Here is a 21,731-nt window from a genome sequence, read left to right on the forward strand (position 1 = left end):
TGAAATAAGTTAGATGTAGTTGTCATACCTGCGCTGCCATAAAAATATTTTTCCAAGGACTTCCCTGGTGGTGCAGTGGTTAAGAATCCACCTGTCAGTGCAGGGGACACAGGTTCAATCCCTGGTGTGGGAAGATTCCACATGCCGCGGAGCAGCTAAGCCCATGCGCCACAACTACTGAGCCTGTGCTCTAGAGCCTGTGAGCCACAGCTACTGAAGCCCGTGCACCTAGAGCCCGTGCTCCACAACAAGAGAAGCCACCGCAATGAGAAGCCCGAGCACTGCAACTAGAGAAAGCCCACATGCAGCAATGAAGACCCATTGCAGCCAAAAAATAAATAAATAAATGAATAAAATTTTTTTAAGGTATGTTTTTCCACAAATTGAACTGCACTTGAAAAAGTCTGCAACAATTCCGTAACATACCAGGCAAATTTTAGCAATTTTGCATTAATTTTATCCTTTTTAGAATATTTTTTTCTCTCCGACATCCCCATGACAAAATTCCTCACTTTTTTCCAGTAATCTCAAATATCATCTGCCTTTGAGGCCTATCCTAACAAGATTATTTAAAATTGAAAATGCCGCCAGCCCCTGTTTTCCCCTCTTACACTCCGTGTCTTCCTTAACCTGCGCTAAGCTATACACATTAACCTAGTAGAATTGCACATTAACCTTCTACAGTACTGTATGATTGACTTATTTCTGTTATTAATTGTTAATTATATGTCTCCTGCAGGACTCTTATCTCACATGCACCCTAATCCATCCCATGTACCTCAAAGACTCTGGCACATAGTAAGCCCTCAATAAATAGGTGTTGAAGGAATGAAACAGTAAAGAGCCTTCTATTTATTAAAAACTTAATGGATACTAGGTTCTATGCTATGTCGCTAGACACGTTATTCCTCTCATGACCTGTGTAAATTGTTTGAGTTAGAATTAAAACAATGAAAATGATATTAAAATATGTTAATAATTTTTACTGAAAAACACTGTGTTAAGGGATTTGCGTATATTTTATCTTAATCCTCACTAGAACCCTTAAGGTTAGTAGTATATGAGCCCTGTATTAAATGTGAGGAAAATAAATAATTTGCATAGGTTTCTTACCTCTAAGCAACTGAAACTGACTTTAGGTTACTTTAATTGTGTGTGTGTGTGTGTGTGTGTGTGTGTGTGTGTGTGTGTGTGTGTGAATTTATTTATTTATTTATTTATTTATATATTGGATATCTCATAGAATCAGTTGAATAATTTGGAATTAACTGTAAAGTTACCTGGAGAATCTTTCTAAGAAAATGGTAAGGAATCACAGGAATTCAGATTGTGGGAAACTGTGCCAAAATGATGCCACAGAGTCTGCTGAACGCATTCTTCTCCTGCTGATCGCTGCTCATGGCATTGCCCTATCATGGTTATTGGACTGAAATCCACTTTTCATTCTTGGCTACTACTACTGGTGAACATCAGATGCAGGTGCTACAGGACAGATTCTGGCAGCACTACAACAATGCTATAAACTGCTATTTTGAGTTACTTTGACTTCAAAGTCTTAGAAATTCTTATTTAAATGCATTTAATTATGTAAATTTTCCTTCCTCACTAGTTAATAGAGAAAAGTGAATTAAAACAATGAAATATTTTTCAGTAATTAAATTGAGAAAAAATAAAATTTAGAATCATTCAATTTTAGTAAGTGTGTAGCAAAGGCATGTTAAGGTAGAGGTGGAAATGTATACTGCCATAGTCATGTGGGAGAACTATTTGTCTGGATCCAGTGATAACATTAGCTTAATTTTTCATCAGTTGATTGCACTTAAAGTAGAATTCTATAGACTGTGTCTCAGAAAAGTATATATACATGTTTGACTAAGGAAAGATGTATAAGGATATTTATTGTACCCTTGATTGCAAAAAGAAAAAAAAAACTGGAAAATATAAAATCTTATCAATACAGAAATGATTAAATAAATTTTGTTTCACTTTTAGTATTGAAAATATGATGGCAGCTCTGTTTATTAACATGGAAAATTCATAGTATGATGTTAATTAGACAAACATGAAAGATAAAGTGTAACAGACATTCAGAGGAGAATTATTTTAATAGATCTCTATTTAGCAGATTTTGCAGATCAATAACACTCTCCTTTCCCTCTTTAAAACTTTTCTACTGATGCTTAAAGCATGGTTACCACTGGACACTTGCAGGTTACTCTCTACTGAACAATACCTGGGTGTACTTTTGTTCCTAAGAGATGAAATGTATGTCAGTATGGTAGACAGAATAATGCCTCCAAAGATGTCCATATTCTATTCCCCAGAACCTTTGAATATATTGTATTACATGGCAAAAGGACTTCACAGATTTAAGGATTTTGAGATAAAAGGATTTATCCTGGATTATCCAAATGGGTGCAGTCTAATCACCAGGACCTTTATAAAATGTAATTCAGAGGGCCAGAGTGAGAGAGATAAAGGATAAGAAGAAAAAGTTCAGAGATTAGAGAAGATGCTGCCCTGCTGACCTTGTAATTTGAAACAGCAGCAATAGGAAAATAATTCAGTCAGTTTTCTTGGTTTTTAAACTTTTTAATGTCATTTATTTTATAGCTTTAATTATATTATTTCACTAAGCACTGCATAAACCAATAAAATGTGTATGCAAAGAGAGTTGCAGTTTTTATGCTTTTGATGGCCTTGATAAGTGTAAGGGAAGGAAAATCTATTGTCTTAGTTAGGAATTAGCAGGGCAACTATAAAACTAGGCAAAACTCATAATAACCTAGAAGAGTCCTGGTTTCAGATGTTTTAAAAAAATACCTTAGTATAAAACTGTTGAAAAAAATTGTGTAACTAAAAGAATGGAATAGGCAGTTGGAGAAGGTGGCTCAGAAAATATTGAAAAACCATGATTTCATAGGTGGCAGAAAACACTGCCAATGATGCAACTGAGAAATAGGTCTAACTCTTCTTTAAGGAACCTGAAAGAGAAACTCATAGATAACGCATCTTAGACATGGTTAGGAAGTTCATATAAGACTCCAATTAATGAAATCATATTTAAAATAGTCTTGGCTCTACATCAAATGATTTATGAATAATTTAAATAAATGATGAATAAAGACCATCAATACCAATTATTAACCAGTAATTACTTGTCATAACTAGCTATTGACAATCATAAATAATTAATACTTTCAATGAATAATATATAAATAATAAGTTGATGAGTATTTAACTAAGTTTACATTTCCAGCAGGTGGATGATTAATAACAGGGCTTCAGAATTAGAACATAAGCAAGGTCTTAAAGTGCAGCTATAGAAGTTATTTATATGGATAAGTACTTCAACAAATATTTATTGAGGGTCAGTATGAGCTAGGCACTATTCGAGGCACTGGGGGATAGAGCAAATGGGGACAAGCTATAAACAACACAAATAAGTAAATTATTCATTATGATAGAAAGTCATGAAAATGCTATAAAAAAAAAAAGGCAGGGTAAGGCTATGAAAAGTACCATGAATGAGGATGATACAATTTAATAAAAATGAATATTGGTGACCTTGGGAGACCTGGGTGGTGGTTTGAGATTTCGAAAGTTCTCTTTTGATTGATTTTTCCCAGTGAGGTAGAGATCAATATCGTAAGGTGAGAGTGAAGTTTGGGGAGAAAGTATAGGATGTTTTAGGACAGCACAAGTGTGTGGACTGGGGAGGAGTTTTGTGATCACTCCATTCCACTGGAAGCTTGTGATCATTAATTTAAAGTGAGAACAGTTTAAATAATTCTGTGTGTTTTCGCAGCCTTGTTGATCAGCCTGGGTGTAGGTAGGGTCAGAATTGGATTAAAATACCACACTTGTATGTGTGTAGTTGATTAAGATGGAGTTTCATAATGCCTCTAGGAATAGAGAGAGAAAAAAATGAAGAGAAGATGGAAGAAAACAGATACCTGAAATCATCCATAGTGATGGGGAACCAAGATTAAAAGAGCAGGAATAAGAAACAGAGAAACAGCAGTCAGTACAGTGAATAAGGGTAGTACATGCTCAAGAACAGCAAGAAATCTCTGGTCACTGGAAAAAGAAACATTAAATTTTTAAAGTAATTTCAACTGATGAGTAACCTTTGAATAGATTTTATTGTTGTAATTGCTGCTTAATTTTAAGTACTAGGTTGGTTTGTTTGTAAAGCATAAAGAGCCTGCATCATTTATTTTTTGTATTCACTACAAAATCAGTCATTATAAGGCTTCCAAGAATGTTAGGAAGCAAGGCTAAAAATTGTCTGTCAATTCTAAGACAAAGGGTCATGTCAGCATTTTAAAAATATTAGTTCGATTAATGTAAATGATTAATAGAAAAAAATGATATTTCAGTGCTATTTTTACTCTTTTTATATGTGAGTGGATTAATTTTTTAAATAACTAAAGTTGCTAAAATACTAATATGTTCATTACTTTCTGAGTCACCTATGAAGCACTGTACTTATTAAAGTTTTACGAGCTTGTATTAATATAGATATTTCAAATTTATTTCAGACTATAAGTTTAGAATATTTCAAATATATATTTATTAATTTTAAGTTTTAACAACAATTAATGATAAATCCAAACATAACTGGTTTAATTAATAAAAGATTCGAGTTCTCCATCTGTATTCAGAGCTTATAAGTATAATAAATAAAAACAAATTAATTTTTTCTCCATACATTTTATTTTTCTAAGAACACATTTGTGTGACATTTTTCCGTGAAAGAGTTTTACCAAGAGGCAATGCTTCTAGCTTGTGTCAAGTTTTAAACTCTATTATGTCTGAGGCCAATTTTACTTGATATAATTTGATAAGCACTTAAATTAAATTTCTAATGTATCCAGAAGTTTTAATAAAACTTTAAACAGAAAACATTCTTTCAAATAAAGGGTGAATTCAAGTATTTAGCTGTAATGGAGCATTTGGGAAATATTCATTTCAACACTGACCATGTTTCAAAGATTAACTCTTTTAGCTTTGAGCTGTGGAGATAATTTTTTTCTTTTGTAATTTAATTACATTTGAAGCCACTGTTTTCAGTGATATGAAGTGGCAAAATGGAAAATAACAGTTGTTTTGAAAATGGATGCAAAGGCCCCAAAACTTTTAAATACAGAGATAAAAACATCTCTCTCCCTAGGAATTCATTTTGCTGAATTTTAAACACTTTTTCCTGTGGAGGCAAATGGACTTCCTACAAATTGGGAGCATTTAATAACCTAGTTGGTTATTCTTGGCATCATTATGAGGCAGCTGCTGTACTCATCTATTGCTGCTTCTTTTAGGGATGTGTGTGTTGCAGAAGCTTTTGTCCTTCTCCTGAGACAAGGCTCTCTCTATTATATTACCTTTATTCTCATGGCCCTTAGGTCTAAACCCTGCCCACTCATCCCTGATCGACAGATCTCAGAGGCTCTGTCAAGGCTGCTAGTCTCCAAGGCCATCAAACTGTCATTCAACCTCCCAGTGCCATGACTAAATCCAAAAAATGTTCTTCATTGCTATTAGCTCAGCTGGGGAGCATGTTCTCCTTCTTTAGTACTTGTTTTTTTGTTTTTGTTTTTATTCTGAAAGTGGCTTTATCTTTAATATAGTCAAAGTATGTTTTAACAAAAAATAGCTTCCATATAAATTTTGTTTTAAATTTTTTTACCAAAATTTATATGTTGTTCAAAACTAAACTATAACAAATAGCAAGTCTATTAGAGAGATAAGTACCATTATAAGAATAGTTGGTTTATACTACAATTCTTTATTATGTTGATCTTTGACATCTTCCAAGATTATAGAGTGTGCCTAGGGTTAAAAAAGAACATATAAAGGGTAATGATTTTTTCCGATAAAGTGTTATATATAAATATTCAGAAGTTGATGAATAAGGATGACTAGTTGCAATATTTTCCAAAGATTGTTCTACAAAAATAAATATATTTTGGGGTGATCAGCAAAATACAAAATGCATTAATGGATCTCAGTTGGATATTGATTATCCCTGTGGTGTCTTCAATAGGTGGATCCAAACTAATACTCAGTGTTAGAGGTTAGGTAAGCTTTGTTATCTAAATCATATCACTTCCTTTTGCTATAAATGCAAGTAAAGTAGGTTGTTTATCTTTTGGAAATTAACCTATAGTTTAGTTACCCATGCTAAAATACCCTGTGACTGCTAATATAAGACTTTTCTGATAACTGTTCCTGTAGCATGAGGTTTAGGTCTGGAAGTCTAAAGTATTTAATTCAAAGAATATTAATCAGTTGCCTACTCTGTACAAGGCAGTCTTCCAGTGCTGAGGATATATCCAGAAATAGAACAAAGGGGATTTTTTTTTTTTACTCTAAATGAATAAAAATATATTCCATCTTCAGCACAAACTTTTGACTTATACCCATAGCCCCAAGGACAAGGAATTAAAATAGAGCGAGTTAGATGGAGGATAGTCAGAATAAAGTATTAGCAAAAGAACTTGAGCTTCTTATCGATCAATGAAGCAGAAGATTGAAATCATAAAATTATATTTCCTACGCTTTACCGTAATTAATTCTTTAAACAAATATTCAACCCTTCCTAAGTACTAAAGTAGTAGGGGAAAATTTTTTTAATTATATTTTAATTGTTGTAAATATCATCAGAATTAATCCTATGATATTTACAGGATATTAATAATCTGAACTCATATACAAACATTAAAAATGGACACACTTTTTCATAAGTAGGCTGACTTGTGTATATATATTAAATTAAACAAAACTGACACATTTGATATTGTTTTAATTAGAGTTTAATTTTGAAATTTTAAGTCATTTAATGTAAAACCTCATATGGCTTAAATCAGGGGAACGTTTTCAACTGGAATGTTACAGAGTATTTAAGAAGTAGAAAAATATCTTGACTCTTGACTAACAACCAAAATATGAGAGAAAATGAAAATATATCCTGGAATAGTTTATGTTTTATCTTCCTAATGTCTAACTTCTGAATTCCTTTTCTCTCTTCAATTGAGACCATTAATAACCCCATCCCAATTCCATCTCTCATCGTTAGGACCAGTCTTGACAATAGACATGTGTATTTAAAACAGTTTAATGAGTCACACTACAGAACTTGCTCTGGTACTATAGTCTACTAGATTGTAAGCCTTCTGACAACAAGTACAGGTCTTGATTATCACTATACCTCCAACAGATATCACAGTCTGGCACATGGTAGGCAGTTGACAATGATTTGATGGATGTATAATTTATTCCTGTTTTGTGTCATTTCCTGCCATTCTCAAGCCATGAAGCAAAATTAGAAATACTTACTGTGTTGTGGTGGAGTTCTGAGGTTAAAGCATGCCAGTGTCTGTTTCTATCATGATTCTGTAAATATCTGCATTTGTTGTTTGGAGCCAATCTAAAGATATAGATTGTCAAAACAGAACAAAAAATCATGACTCACCTGTATGTTACTTACAAGAATTTCTATTCAAATTCAATAGCATAGATAGGTTGAAATAAAATAATGGAAACAGATATACCATGCAAACATTAATAAAAAATAAGAAAGCAAGAGTGGCTGTATTAATATCTAATAAAATACACTTTCGAGCAAAGAAATTCTCAACACAATGTGATGGTTTCTAACTTCAACTGTATATTTCTCCTGAGAAAAACATACCTTTTGTTCCTTTGTCCACCTTTAGAATGTTTACTTTTTTCATTCTCACATCTTCTGTCCCCAGAATTTTATTTTTGAAGATAATTATGACATTCCCATGAAGACAAACAAAATGTCCCCTCTGATTTTCCATCTGTATACCGTCATTACAGACTTGTCTTATTTCTGTGAACTTACAACCATATATCTGCTCTCTATGCTATATTGACAATAGTTCAGAATGGTATCTGTATAGCTTTGTGCCACCAACACTCATTACAGTGTCACAATTGATAAATAATTGATCACTTAATAGCTACATATATGATTAAAGCAAGTCTTTCAGTGTTCTAAATAAACATTGTTTTGGTAAAAGAGCATGTATTCCTAGAAATCATATCCATCCTTATACAATATTGTTTTCTACTCTGAGACTATCTGTTACCTATAGCTACCCAATATGTTTTGCACTCCATCTCTGTATTTTGATAATTTTTGACACTATGAGTCCTACCTTCTCAAACAGAATTAGAAAGCCTGCATCCACAGGATCCCTTTCAAGTAGAGAACAGTTATTTAATCCAGTTACAGTTATTTAATCCAGTTATTTAATGCAACCAAGCAAGATTTAGATATAGAAGTGGTCAACACCTAAAAGGAAATCAGTCTTCTGGCAACCTATGAGACAGGGTGTCCTGCTCCTCAAGGGTGGCAGTAGTAGAGTTTCTGATACCAATCCTTGAATGTCATAGGAGCCACTGATAGTGGCAGTGATGTTTAGGTAGAGAAATCACTGCAGTGTGTGGAACGTTGTTGCTACCTTTTTCTTGCTTGTTTTGGCCTTACCAGAGATTCTGTAAACTGGCAAATATCCATTAATGAATTCTGTTTCTGCTTAAGTGACTCATTGCATTGTTTGCAGCCAGGAATCCTGAACAATAACCACTCTGATGTTACAGTATGTTTGTTCTTAGAACAGTTATTTTTGATGGTAATGATAATAAACTTTTACAAAAATCTTCAATTTTTAGCCCATATGCTGCAATAGGAAAATGAGCTTACCTGGGACGATTTGCTCTTTTTGGGGTTTACTGTATGGTTCTCTCATGACTCATAGATTTGCTTTGGGTACATAATTTACATTAAACAAATTGCTAGCAGCTCAGGCAAAGAGGGTTGACTATATGTAGTTGACTTTCTCAGACAGACAAATTCATTTGTCTTAGACTTAGGCTAAACATAAAGACAGATTCCTGCTAAGAGTATGAAGAAGTAATGTTAATGCTCTGAGTCAATCTGGGGTTTTAAATAGTGTGAGTGCTCAGGTGAGGTTTGCATCTGTTCCTAATATCTATGACAAACGCTGTGAAAATTGCATTTCTTGCCAGCTGGGACTCCATAAGCAACTGTAGATTTATAAGTGAGTATGCAAATGAAGTAGAAAAATAGTTATAACTTGTATAAAACAAACAGAACAAATATTCATCTTTATTTAATGAATAAAAATTAAAATTCCATAAACATGCATTTTAGTAATGTGATTATTGGCTCCATATTTTATTTCTATATTAATAATTTTTTTAACTCTCTGCCACCCCCATTTTACAATCAATCACTTTAGCAAATATTGTTTGGAGAGCTACTATATATATTATAATGTATATAGTGAGCTATATATGCTATGAATATAGAAATGAAAAAGACAAGTCTATACCCTGATAACATTACACTTGAGAAGCAAAAGGAAAGAATGAAAGAAGTAACATTTTATTATGTACTTGATGCTATGGACTCTGAAGAAATTTTTACCAATGTTGACAGACTTTGCTCATAATAGCCTTATAAGTGAGGTTTCATATAAATAGTGGATTCTGTTGTGGTTTAATGAGGGAACAGACATTCAATCCATGTTTAGCTGATTTTTAAAATTAGGTCTTTTCTCCTCATATATAGTTCTTACCCTTTTTATAACAATGAAGTGTAATAGGTAGTCTTACATGATTTTAATTGTATTTTAACATTTATGTAATACTAAATTGCTATATATTAAATAGCATGTTATTATGAGTATATTATTAGTAATAAAAGCAGGTATATATATTTGAAAATTAGTTCATATATTCCAGCTATTATCTGTTCCATCACACAGACAATATTTGATGCTCATCTGCAGTAACTCCATTGCCCCAAAATCACATGAATATCTTAGAATTCCTTGCCTTACACTCTGAGAAAAAATTATTAATTCAAGATAGAACAACTGTAGTGTTTTTATAACATGCTCCTCAGAACAGTAGTTAATAATAGTAATACTATTTCTTAGTTGGAACAAAGTTGCTGAAATAAACTTGTCAAATTTATGAGTTAAACAAAATTTAACTGCAGTACTCCCCAGGAGCTGTATTTTGCTAAAATTCCTATGGAGCTCCAAAATGACCATGTAAAACAGTGGGCTTTCTGAACATAAACTACATATTACTTTTCTCACATGATACACCAAAAAAGACGAAGATTTAATGGAATATGTTTTGGAAAATATTCTTTTACACGGTAATCTGACATCACTGGACAACTGATTGATCAGACACCAGGCAATAATTGGGAGGTTACTGCAATAATCCAGGAAGATTTTTTGAGGGTTATTCTCATTTTATGAGAAATAAGCAGGAGGCCTGGCACAGTGACAGACTGTAAAATATAGGTTAGACAGGCAACCAACTGTACTTAAAGACAGACATAAGAATGTACAAATATAAAAATAATACCTATTATTTATTGATAATTTATTGACACATGCTCTCTGCTCATCTTAGTATTTTCATGGGTTGGTTTATTTAATCATTATCCTACAGCCCCATTTACAGATGGAGTCTCTAAGCAGAGAGGTTCAATCAGTACTTTACCCAAGGTAACTCATTTATTTATCTTATTTTTTTTGAATTTTATTTTATTTTATTTTTTATACAGCAGGTTCTTATTAGTTATCTATTTTATACATATTAGTGTATATATGTCAATCCCAATCTCCCAATTCATCCTACCACCACCCCTCCCACCCCCACTTCCCCCTTTGTTGTCCATACGTTTGTTCTCTACATTTGTGCCTCTATTTCTGCCTTGCAAACCAGTTCATCTGTACCATTTTTCTAGATTCCACATACATGCGTTAATATACCATATATACCATATTTGTTTTTCTCTTTCTGACTTACTTCACTCTGCATGACAGTCTCTAGGTCCATCCACGTCTCTACAAATGACCCAATTTCATTCCTTTTCATGTCTGAGTAATATTCCATTCTATATATGTACCACATCTTCATTATCCATTCATCTGTCAATGGGCATTTAGGTTGCTTCCATGACCTGCCTATTGTAAATAGTGCTGCAGTGAACATTGGGGTGCATGTGTCTTTTTGAATTATGGTTTTCTGTGGGTACCAAGGTAACTCATTTAGTAAGGGCCAGGACAGACTTACAATCCCAGAGTCTACGTTCAGGCCTATGTTCTTAAATGCTATAGTACCCAGAAACTTATCTGATGTATCCTAAAAATAACATTTGGTTAGACAGTTCTCCCAAAACACCAGTAGAAAAGAATGTACATAAGGAGGACACTGAGAAATCATGTAAAAAGAAATAACAAAATAAATTTAACCTTAGATATAAGGAAATAACTTACTTAAATATAGCATAAAAAAAATCTCAGAATTTCTGTATAACTAAATGTATAAAAAATGAAGAGAAATTTTGAATGAAACAAAACATAAATTGGTCTCTATGCAACATAGATTTTTTAAACTTAGAAATAAGGATTTGGACATTATGGTCAGAACTTCACTGGATTTGTCCTTTGAAGAAAATCCAGGGCTAAGTTAGGAGAACACATAATTTTGGACATCTATTCTTGGCCTACCTCTGTATTCTAATCAAATAGATCTCTTTGCCCAAAAGATATTACCACCTTAACCTGAACTCCTACTGGCTGGAAAGATTTTTGGCAGTTTCGTCTGTTAATTTATTTATAATTTTGGAATGTTGAACCAAAGTCAAGTAATTCCTTGATTGCATAGCTTTTAGCAAAATATGACTTTTACCAGATATCCGGTGAGCTAAATTTTGCTAATAATATTTCTGAAAGGAATTTCTGATGTTCATCACAAATGCAAGATTAGCTTTTCCATCTGTTGAGATGTTCTTTACTATAGTGAAATATTTTTTTTTTCAAATCTTTCCTTAACATTTTATACAGATGAAATCCATGCTGCTTGCTTCTTCAGGTTATCTCTGATAGTACTTTGGGTATTTCAAGTGTTAACCTGAAAAGTAAAATAATAGAATTTGAGAAGGTATATGCACCCCTATTTTCATAGTAGCATTATTTATAATAGCCAAGAGATGGAAGCAACCTAAATGTCTTCGATGAGTAAATGGATAGGGAAGATAGTTAAATGGATAGTGAAGATGTTGCAACAACATGGATGGACCTAGAGGGTATTATGCTAAATGAAATAAGTCAGAGAAAGACAAATATAATACGATTTCACTTATATGTGGAATCTAAAAAACGAAGTGAACAACAACAAAAAAAGCAGAAATTGATTTATAGATACCTAGAACAAACTGATGATTGTCAGATAGGAGGTAAGAGGGTGGAGGGATGTATTTTATCAGCAAAGCAGATTAAAGAGCACAAACTTACAAATATAAATGTTATGGTGCTGTAATATATAAAATAGGAAATGTAGTCAATAATATTGTAGTAATATTAAACTGTGACAGATGGTAGCTGGATTTATCATGGTGATCATCTTATAATGTATGTAATGTATATAAAAGTCAGATCACTATGTTATTCACCTGAAACTAATGTAACATTGTATGTCAATCGTACTTCATTAAAAAAATAAAGGGTTGAAGTACAATCAAGCTACACAGACCTTCCACCAATGGTGGAACGCTAGACAGGTGTATGGTTTCAACTTTGGCAGCAAAGAAGATGCCAGTGTCTTCGCAAGTGCTGTGATGCATGCCTTCCACGTGTTGAATTCACAGGAAACAGGGCCAACATTGCCTAGACAAAATTCACAGCTACCTGCCCAAGTTCAGAATGGCCCATCACAAGAAGAATCGGAAATTCAAAGGCAACTACAAGAACAGCAAAGACAACAGGAGCTGGAGCGGGAAAGGCTGGAGGGCGAAAGAATGAAAAGGGAGAGATTGGAGGGGGAGAGGTTAGAAAGGGAAAGGCTGGAGAGGGAGTGACTGGAACAGGAGCAGCTGGAGAGAGAGAGACAAGAAAGTCAGGATTGCCTGGAGCGGGAGAGACAAGAACGGGAGAGACTGGAGAGACTGGACCGAGAAAGGCAAGAAAGAGAGCGGCAAGAGCAGCTAGAAAGGGAGCCGCTGGAATGGGAGCGAGAGCGAAGAATGTCAACTGTGCTGCCCCTGCCTCTTCGGAGACTCCTCTAAGCTCTGTGCTGGGAGTCTCCTCTGCTGCTGAGCCAGGCTTGCATTGTCTTGGGACCACCTGCACCTCCACCCCCTCCTCCACTCCCACCAGGTCCTGCCCAGGCATCAGTCACACTCCCTCCTCCCCCAGGACTCCCTCCATCCCATCCACTTCCATCCTCAGGGCCTCCACCTCCTCTACCACCTCTTCCTAATCAAGTACCCCCTCCTCCTCCACCACCTCCTGCTTCTCCCCTCCCTGCATCTGGATTGTTTTGGGATCCATGTCTGAAGACAGTCACCCTTTAACTGGACTTGCAGCTGCAATTTCTGGATCAAAACGTAGGAAAGTGTCACGGATGGAGGATCCCTGTTTCCCAAGCGGAGGGAAGATCACTGGTGTGAATTTGGCCTCATCTAAAACTACGGGTAGTGGAAAAGGACCCCTTCCATTAGGGGTGGTGGGTTAATGGAAGAAATGAGCACCCTGCTGGCCAGGAGGAAGAGAATTGCTGAAAAGGGATCAACAATAGGAACAGAACAAAAAGAAGACAAAAATGAAGATTCAGAGCCTGTAACTTCTAAGGCCTCTTCAACAAGTACACCTGAACCAACAAGAAAACCTTGGGAAAGAACAAATACAATGAATGGCAGCAAGTCACCTGTTATTTACAGACCAAAATCTGTGCCCTCATCACAGCCTAGTGCCAGAGGAGTCCAGACAGAAGGACTGGACTCTGACAGGCTGAAGCCAAACATTTTAGATGAAATGAGAAAAGAATTAACTAAGCTAAAAGAAGAGCTCATCGATGCAATCAGGCAGGAACTGAGCAAGTGAAATGCCACATAGAGAAACAAACTAAGAAGAGATAGGACTTTAATCTGGAGAAAGAAAAAAAAAAAAAAAAAACCCTGCAAAGAACAACTGTTAACAACAACAAAACCCCTACATTCTGTGAGCTGTAAAAAGAAAATGGAGACAAACAGTCAGAAGGAGGGAAAAGACAACATACTTTGAAAGCCTTCAGACATTACTACTCTGGCAATAAGCTAGTACCCTCCCAGTTTGATGCTTTTTTCTGACCTTTACAACAGGATGGAAGAGAGTTGTATAGGAGTTCCTGTATCAGTTATGCAGAAAATACTAAACCAGTCAGGCAAGAACACCGTGCCTTGAAATATTTTCATGTCAAGAGAAAATCACACATTTTCCACAATCCATTGCTAAAATAAAGAGGAGAAAGGCTTTGAGAAGTGTTTTTCAGAGAATGCTGATGAAGAATTTAGCAACTTATGCTATTGTATTGTAAATGTTTCTCTCAGGTTTGTCTTCCTATCACATTTGATATCCCATGAATAATTGAGATCAGCCCTATGTAGGTTAAGATCATAAAATGTGGAACAGATGGAATTGTATGTGCTTTCAAAGGGTGATATTTATAAGAAAGTGTCCTAAAAAATGATTTGCCCAGAGTGAGGAATTTTAGAATGATAGGAAGTCTCTCGAGTATAGCCTTCAAGCAATTTTGTAGATTTGAACATAAATTCATCCAGAATTTAAAGGTTTAGATGCCTTCCTAGATTATTAGTGATTTACCACGTCTATGATTCCTACATAACACAAACCAGTGGTCAAATGTAATACAATATATTGTAGATTCACTGTAGGTTTTCAACCTTTTTTAGATTGATGAATGTGGACATTTTTATAATATAATTACAACCACCACAAAATTAGCTTTTTTAATTGCAGACAGTAATGCATGTCAAACTAATATGTAGTGGCCTTTTCAAGGCCTAGTCCCAGGGAAAACATTTTGTAGAGTATAGGGAAGTGGGAGGAAGGGAAGGAATAATGTTTAATTTAAACTTAATTTCTGCACGATCTTTTTCTCAATTATCTGCATGAATAATAATGAGGAATATTTTGTGACTTTACTTGGTAAATATGTTAACAGAACCAAGTATTTAATCTTTTACATCATGTCTTCGGCTATTTGTATTTTAACTTCAGTAAGTTCAATGGTCTGAAACATGATTCAGACCATTTGTAATTCACATGAATTATATCTTACTGTGGAACTCAAAAGTTTGATCCCTGAATTTGGCAGTTATTATTACCTAGGTGCCCTGCAGTTATACAGTTGTTCAGGTACACATTCCTGACTATAAAGCTGCTTTTGAATCTTATGTTGAAATACTAGAAAAGTAACCATGATGGCAGAAATTAAGGTCATAGAAATCATTAGACAAAAGGAAAACAATGAGGGGTCCTGCATAATTTTCTTTTAATAAATAAAGTGAGACTTAGGTGGTGGGAAGAAGGAGCTAGATACTCTACTTACCACCAAGTGTGTGTGTGTGAGCGTGCGTGTGTGCGGGCACTCATGTGTGAGTATGTAATCCACTCCCTTTCCTTTGAAACTTCTAAGATTAAAATAGGGGAGAAATCCTGTATGTTGCAATGATAGAATTTTTTGAAAATTTAAGAAATCAAAAATTCTCCAGGCTCTCCATCTTGATTTATGCTTGGGTTGTTATGTGCCACATTTGCTTTGAAGTCTTTGATTATCAGTAATTTTACTAAAATTGTGAAGGAATAATCCACCATCTGCTTTCTAGATTTCTTAATCTAAGTTCATAAGACAGAGCTTGTTGATAGCATTCTTTTCTAAATGCTGCAGGTTTGCAGCCATTACCACTTCAAAGAGGTTTGAATGAGGGAATTTTTTTTCCTTGTTAAAATAGTTCCTGTTTCTGTAGAAACTTCATTTTTAGATTAATCTGTGATGGATGAGCTATCATAATTAAGTATACAGTTTCTTTTCTATCATCTATTCATTGTCATCCAATAGTAAAGACATTAAAGATGCAGCAAGCTTATAAAGTACTATTTTCTAAAAGAAATAGGAGGCATTTTCATCTTTATTATTGTACTTTCGGTCATGGAAACACTTTGATGATATAAATGTATATGTCCCCCATAAATCTGGTCAGAAATCACTTTTGATTTTGTTGATTAAGTTAAGCAGTAGGATAGAGTACTGGGTACAGGTGGTCCAAAGTAAGATAAAAGACCAAGATAAAAATGATAGATCTTAAAAAAGAAACTGGTTTATGCACTAAATGTTTTGTGCCTTGGTCTAATATTAACATGATGTCTGTGTAAAAAGACTATAAGAACCAGTGTTGAAACACGTTATATTACCTCTCATTCTGCATTATCCCAGATTGCTAAATGTGTTCTTTCCAAGAAGTTTGATTGAATTACTGTATACATTTACTGTCCTATGTGACAGTTTTGTCATTGTTAGAGATTTCAGTAATTAAAATTGGAAACAGAAGCTTAAGTTATTTTCCTTATCAAAACTGTGTTCCTTGGAGACACATTATTGTGATGGTTTTTGTGCTCTTGCACATTGGATGTCTTAAGGTGAGTGCAGGTTAGGGGATCCTTTCTAATTACAGGAAGGTACTTCTTTCCTTCAACACTGTGATCTGACCATTGACAAATCTGTACTATACGGTATGCAAATGGCTAACAAGTCAATTGCAAAACAACTGAATGTACAAATCTTAGTTCTGGTGCTGAAATCTCTTCAGGATAGTCATCATGATCTCAAGGTTGTTTCAAAATTTGCAAGTATCAAGTGTCAGTCTGAAAAAACTGAAGATGAAATACTAATGAATGTTGAATTCTCAGGCTTTAATTGTATTTCCTTCTTTTTTTATTTTATTTTCTTTTTTACATATTTAGCTTTTTATTTTTTAATTTTTTTTAACATCTTTATTGGAATATAATTGCTTTACATTGTTGTGTTAGTTGCTGCTGTATAACAAAGTGAATCAGCTATACGTGTACATATATCCCCATATCTCCTCCCTCTTGTGTCTCCCTTCCACCCTCCCTATCCCACCCCTCTAGGTGGTCACAAAGCACTGAGCTGATCTCCCTGTGCTATGCGGCTGCTTCCCACTAGCTGTTTTACATTTGGTAGTGTATATATGTCCATGCCACTCTCTTACTTCGTCCCAGCTTACCCTTCCCACTCCCCATGTCCTCAAGTCCATTCTCTACATCTGTGTCTTTGTCTTTATTCCTGTCCTTTTTAGATTTTTTTGGTTCTCTGCTATTTTTACCATACTGTTTCATTTACATTTCCTACACGCTAACTTTGTGCGACTGAAATACAATTGCAGTATATTAAAAAAATTATGAATTGTAAAAAAATTCAAAAATAAAAATAACAGTCCTTTCACACCATACCCTGCCTCTTGTTTATATTCTCTGATAGCCTTGAGGAGTCTCAGTAGTACCTCAAAAACTTATTGGCTTCTCAAAAGACCTTCACAACACTCTTCATCTTGGAAAATGCTTTGTGTACACTTCATCAGCAAAGAACCCAGGTGCAAATCTTGCCTCCATCATTTGCTAATTGTGAGTTATTGGACAAGTTAAATAACATTTCTGAGCCTCAGTTTCCTGTTCTCAAAACAGATCAAATACTATTTTTCATATTGTGAAATTTCAAAAGTTAGCACTTACAACCTCGCTTGCAACATAAAGTATTATGTAGCCGGTTAGTCAGTAAGTTCACATTTATTTTAATGTGTAACTTGGTGACTTTCATGTTTCATATCAGGAATAGTTTCCTCATATTCAACAATTTAGATTGATATTTGTATCATTATACATATTATTTTCATAAATGGGTATAGTTGGACATACTATTTTTTCTGTATTTATATGTATAATTATAGTATATTTCCACTAAGGCTTATTTTCTTTTTATATGCCAAGCATGTGGTCAAATTTTGGAAAAAATTTTATTCTCATTATGGCAGCAAAAATAACTGTTCTCTTGATACCCATAAAATGAAAAAGAAAAAAGAGAATAAAGCCATATGCCTTTAAAAATAATTTAAGGGGTAAAATATAACTAAAGTCACCCAACAAAATGAAGGTTATGGATACTTTTAATTTATTTTCTCCAAATATATTACAGAAATTAAGACACTACCAATGTTTGAAGATCACCAATTCAATAATTACACTCTGGAGAAGCATATTATGTCTTCAGATACATTTTAATGTATTTGATTAATTAATATTCATTTACACTGGAGAATAATTACAATTGTAATATTACACATGTTAGAAAATTTTCTAAAAAGGTAGATATGCAAGTTTTATTACAAAAATGAAATATCTAAGTGTGATTATTCTACCAAGGAAACCTGTTGGTACATTTCATATGATGAGCATTATTCATTTAGTTATTTAGTATTTAGACTAGGATTATGCTAATGTTTAGGAAACTTGAATGAGCATACTTATATCTGTATTTACAATTGACCTTTGAACAGCACAAGTTTGACCTGCACAGGTCCACTTATAGGTGGATTTTTTTCACTAAATACATGCTACAGTACTACGTGTTGAACTTGCAGATGCTGAACCATAGATACAGAGGGCCAACTGTGAAGTTAAGCCCGCATTTTTGACTGCTGGGAGGGTCAGCACCCCTGACCATGGAGTTATTCAAAGGTCAACTAGACTTCTATATCTCTGTGCCTATATCGACACACACAAACGCACATACATAAACACACACGTATATACGTATTTTGCTGTCTATATGCACACACACATACATGCACATATATATACACATATACATCTTGCTTTTGCAATTGCCTTTCTTTTAAATTGACTTAATCAAAAAGTTATTGAGACAACACAGCATACTTTCCAAATTGACACATATTACTAGAAATACAAGAAATGTGATCAGAAACTAGTCTGTTGTATACCTGAAACTAACATGATACAGTAAATCAACTATATTTTAAAAAGGCAGAGACTGTAATTTTATCAACTTGTTAAACCTGTGAAAATGTACAGACTCTAGTTGCTGTACATTTTCACAGGTTTAGCAAATTGATAAAGTATTTCAATTACATATATATATTTGTTCAGATTGTTTTCTGTCATAGGTTATTACAAGATATTGAATATAGCTCCCTGTGTTATACAGTAAATCCTCAATGCTTATCTATTTTATGTATAGTAGTTTATCTCTGTTAGTCCCATACTCCTAATTTGTCCCTCCCCCCTCCCTTTCCTCTTTGGTAACCATAAGTTTGTTTTCTATATCTGTGGATCTGTTTCTGTTGTATATAGATTCATTAAGATTCTACATATAAGAGATATCATATAGTATTTGTCTTTCTCTGTCTGACTGACTTAGTATGACATTCTCTAGATCCATCCATGTTGCCGCAAATGGCAATATTTCATTCTTTTTTAGGGCTGAGTATATTTCATTGTGTGTGTGTGTGTGTATATATATATATATATACACACACACCACATCTTCTTAGACCAATCATCTATTGATGGACACTTGGATTGTTTCCATGTCTTGTCTATTATAAATAGTGCTGCTATGACATAGACAACAGACTTGTGGTTGCCAAGGGGGAAGAGGGTGGGGGAGGGATGGATTGGGAGTTTGGGATTAGCAGATGCAAACTATTATATATAGAATGGGTAAACAACAAGGTTTGCTGTTCTGTGTCCTGTAATAAACCATAATGGAAAAGGATATGAAAAAGAATGTATATATATGTATAACTGAATCACTTTGCTGTACAGCAGTAGTTAACACAACATTGTAAATCAACTATACCTGAATAAAGTAAATTAAAAAAAAATAATTAGTGCTGCTATGAACATTGGGGTACATGTGTCTTTTCAAATTAGAGTTTTCATCTTTTCTGAATATATGTTCAGGAGTGGGATTGCTGGATCATATCATAGCTCTATTTTTAGTTTTTAAAGGAACCTCCATACTCAAAAGAAGACAGTCTCTTCCTTTGAGTTCAGTAATTTACCTTCTCATATCAGTATACTGTAAATAAAGAGAACATTTTTGTGTTATTGTCTACTAGTAACTTTTTTCTTCTGGTTTTATTGAGATGTAATTAATTGGTATACATCACTGTATAAGTTTAACGTGTACAACATAATATTTTTACTTACATACATCATGAAATGATTAGCACAATAAGTTTAATGAATATCTGTCATCTCATATAGATACAAAACTTTTTTCCTTCTGATGAGAACTCCTAGGATTTACTCTCAACAACTTTCATATATTGCATACAGCAGTGTTAATTATGTTTATCATGTTGTACATTACATTGCTAGTACTTATTTATCTTATAACTGGAAGTTTGTACTTTCTGACTGCATTCATTGAATTCCCCCTCCCTCTACTCCCTGCTTCTGGCAATCACCAATCTGATTTCTTTTTCTATGAGTTTGCTGGTTTGTTTGTTTTTGAAGTATAATTGACCTGTCACCGTACAAAGATGTTACATAATTATTGACCATATTCCCCACAATGTACATATCCCTGACTCGTTTATTTTGCAACTAGAAATTTGTACCTCTTAATTTCCCTTACTTATTTCTCTCCTTCCTCTAACTCCTCCCCTCTGGCAGCCACCTGTTTCTTCCCTGTATAAATGACTCTGTTTCTGTTTTGTTATGTTTGTTCATTTGTTTTGGTTTTTAGATTCCACATGTAAGTGAAATCACACAGTTTTTGTCTTTCTCTGTCTGATTTATTTCACTTAGCATAATACCCTTTAGGTCCATCCATGTTGTTGCAAATGAGAATATTTCATTCTTTTTATGGCTGAGTAATATTCCATTATATATTTTATATATATACATATATATGTGTATATATATATATATATATATATATATATATATATATATATATATATATCTCACATCTCTCTTATCCATTTACCCATTGATGTGTCTGTTTTTGTGCCAGTAACATACTGTTTTGATTACTGTAGCTTTGTAGTATAGATTGAAATCAGGGCACGTGATACATTCAGCTTCATTCTTCTTTCTCAAGATTGTTTTACTTATTCAGGGTATTTTGTATTTTCATATAAAATTTAGAATTATTTGTTCTAGTTCTGTGAAAAATGCCTTTGGTATTTTGATAGGGATTGTGTTGAATCTGTAGATTATCTTGGGTAGCATGGATCTTTTAACAATATTAATTCTTTCAATCCAAAGCATGGTATATCTTTCCATCTATTTGTGTGGTTACCAATTTCTTTCATCAGTGTCTTACAGTTTTCTGAGTACAGGTCTTTTACCTCTTTAGTTAGATTTATTCCTAGGTATTTTATTCTTTTTGAATGTGATTGTAAATGGGATTGTTTTCTTAATTTCTCTTTCTGGTAGTACTAGTAGAAGTACCAGTAACTTCTTAACTACAAAAAAATTACATTTTTCAGTAACATTTCAGAATATTCACATTTAAAATTGAAGAGTAAAATCAGTTTATAATTTTCTATCAGTACAATGAAGATATTATCCTTTATTACATCTTTCTTCTAGAAAATCTTCATAGTGATTATTAATCAGTTTTTATCTATCTAACTACATATGATGTGGAACATAAATAATTCTGTATTTTATCTTGTTTAATAAATTTTTTATACAAAATTGCATTGGTGATAAGTTAGTCTACACTTACTAAAACTCAATCATCACTTGTGATCAGTGACA

The 21,731-nt window shown here is 33.7% G+C and overlaps 1 pseudogene across 1 annotated transcript in view; it reads left to right on the top strand.

The window, feature by feature from the left end:
• The window catches only part of LOC309615809 (protein enabled homolog), a 51,868-nt pseudogene extending 35,401 nt beyond the window's left edge, over positions 1 to 16,467 (top strand). The window contains exon 4 of the transcript in view: positions 12,585 to 16,467. The product of the transcript in view is annotated as a protein enabled homolog (transcript). The remainder of the gene's footprint in view (positions 1 to 12,584) is intronic.
• The last annotated feature ends 5,264 nt before the right edge of the window (positions 16,468 to 21,731 follow it).

The sequence above is a fragment of the Balaenoptera borealis genome, assembly GCF_965194805.1.
Source record: "Balaenoptera borealis genome assembly, chromosome: 18".
NCBI lineage: Eukaryota > Metazoa > Chordata > Mammalia > Artiodactyla > Balaenopteridae > Balaenoptera > Balaenoptera borealis.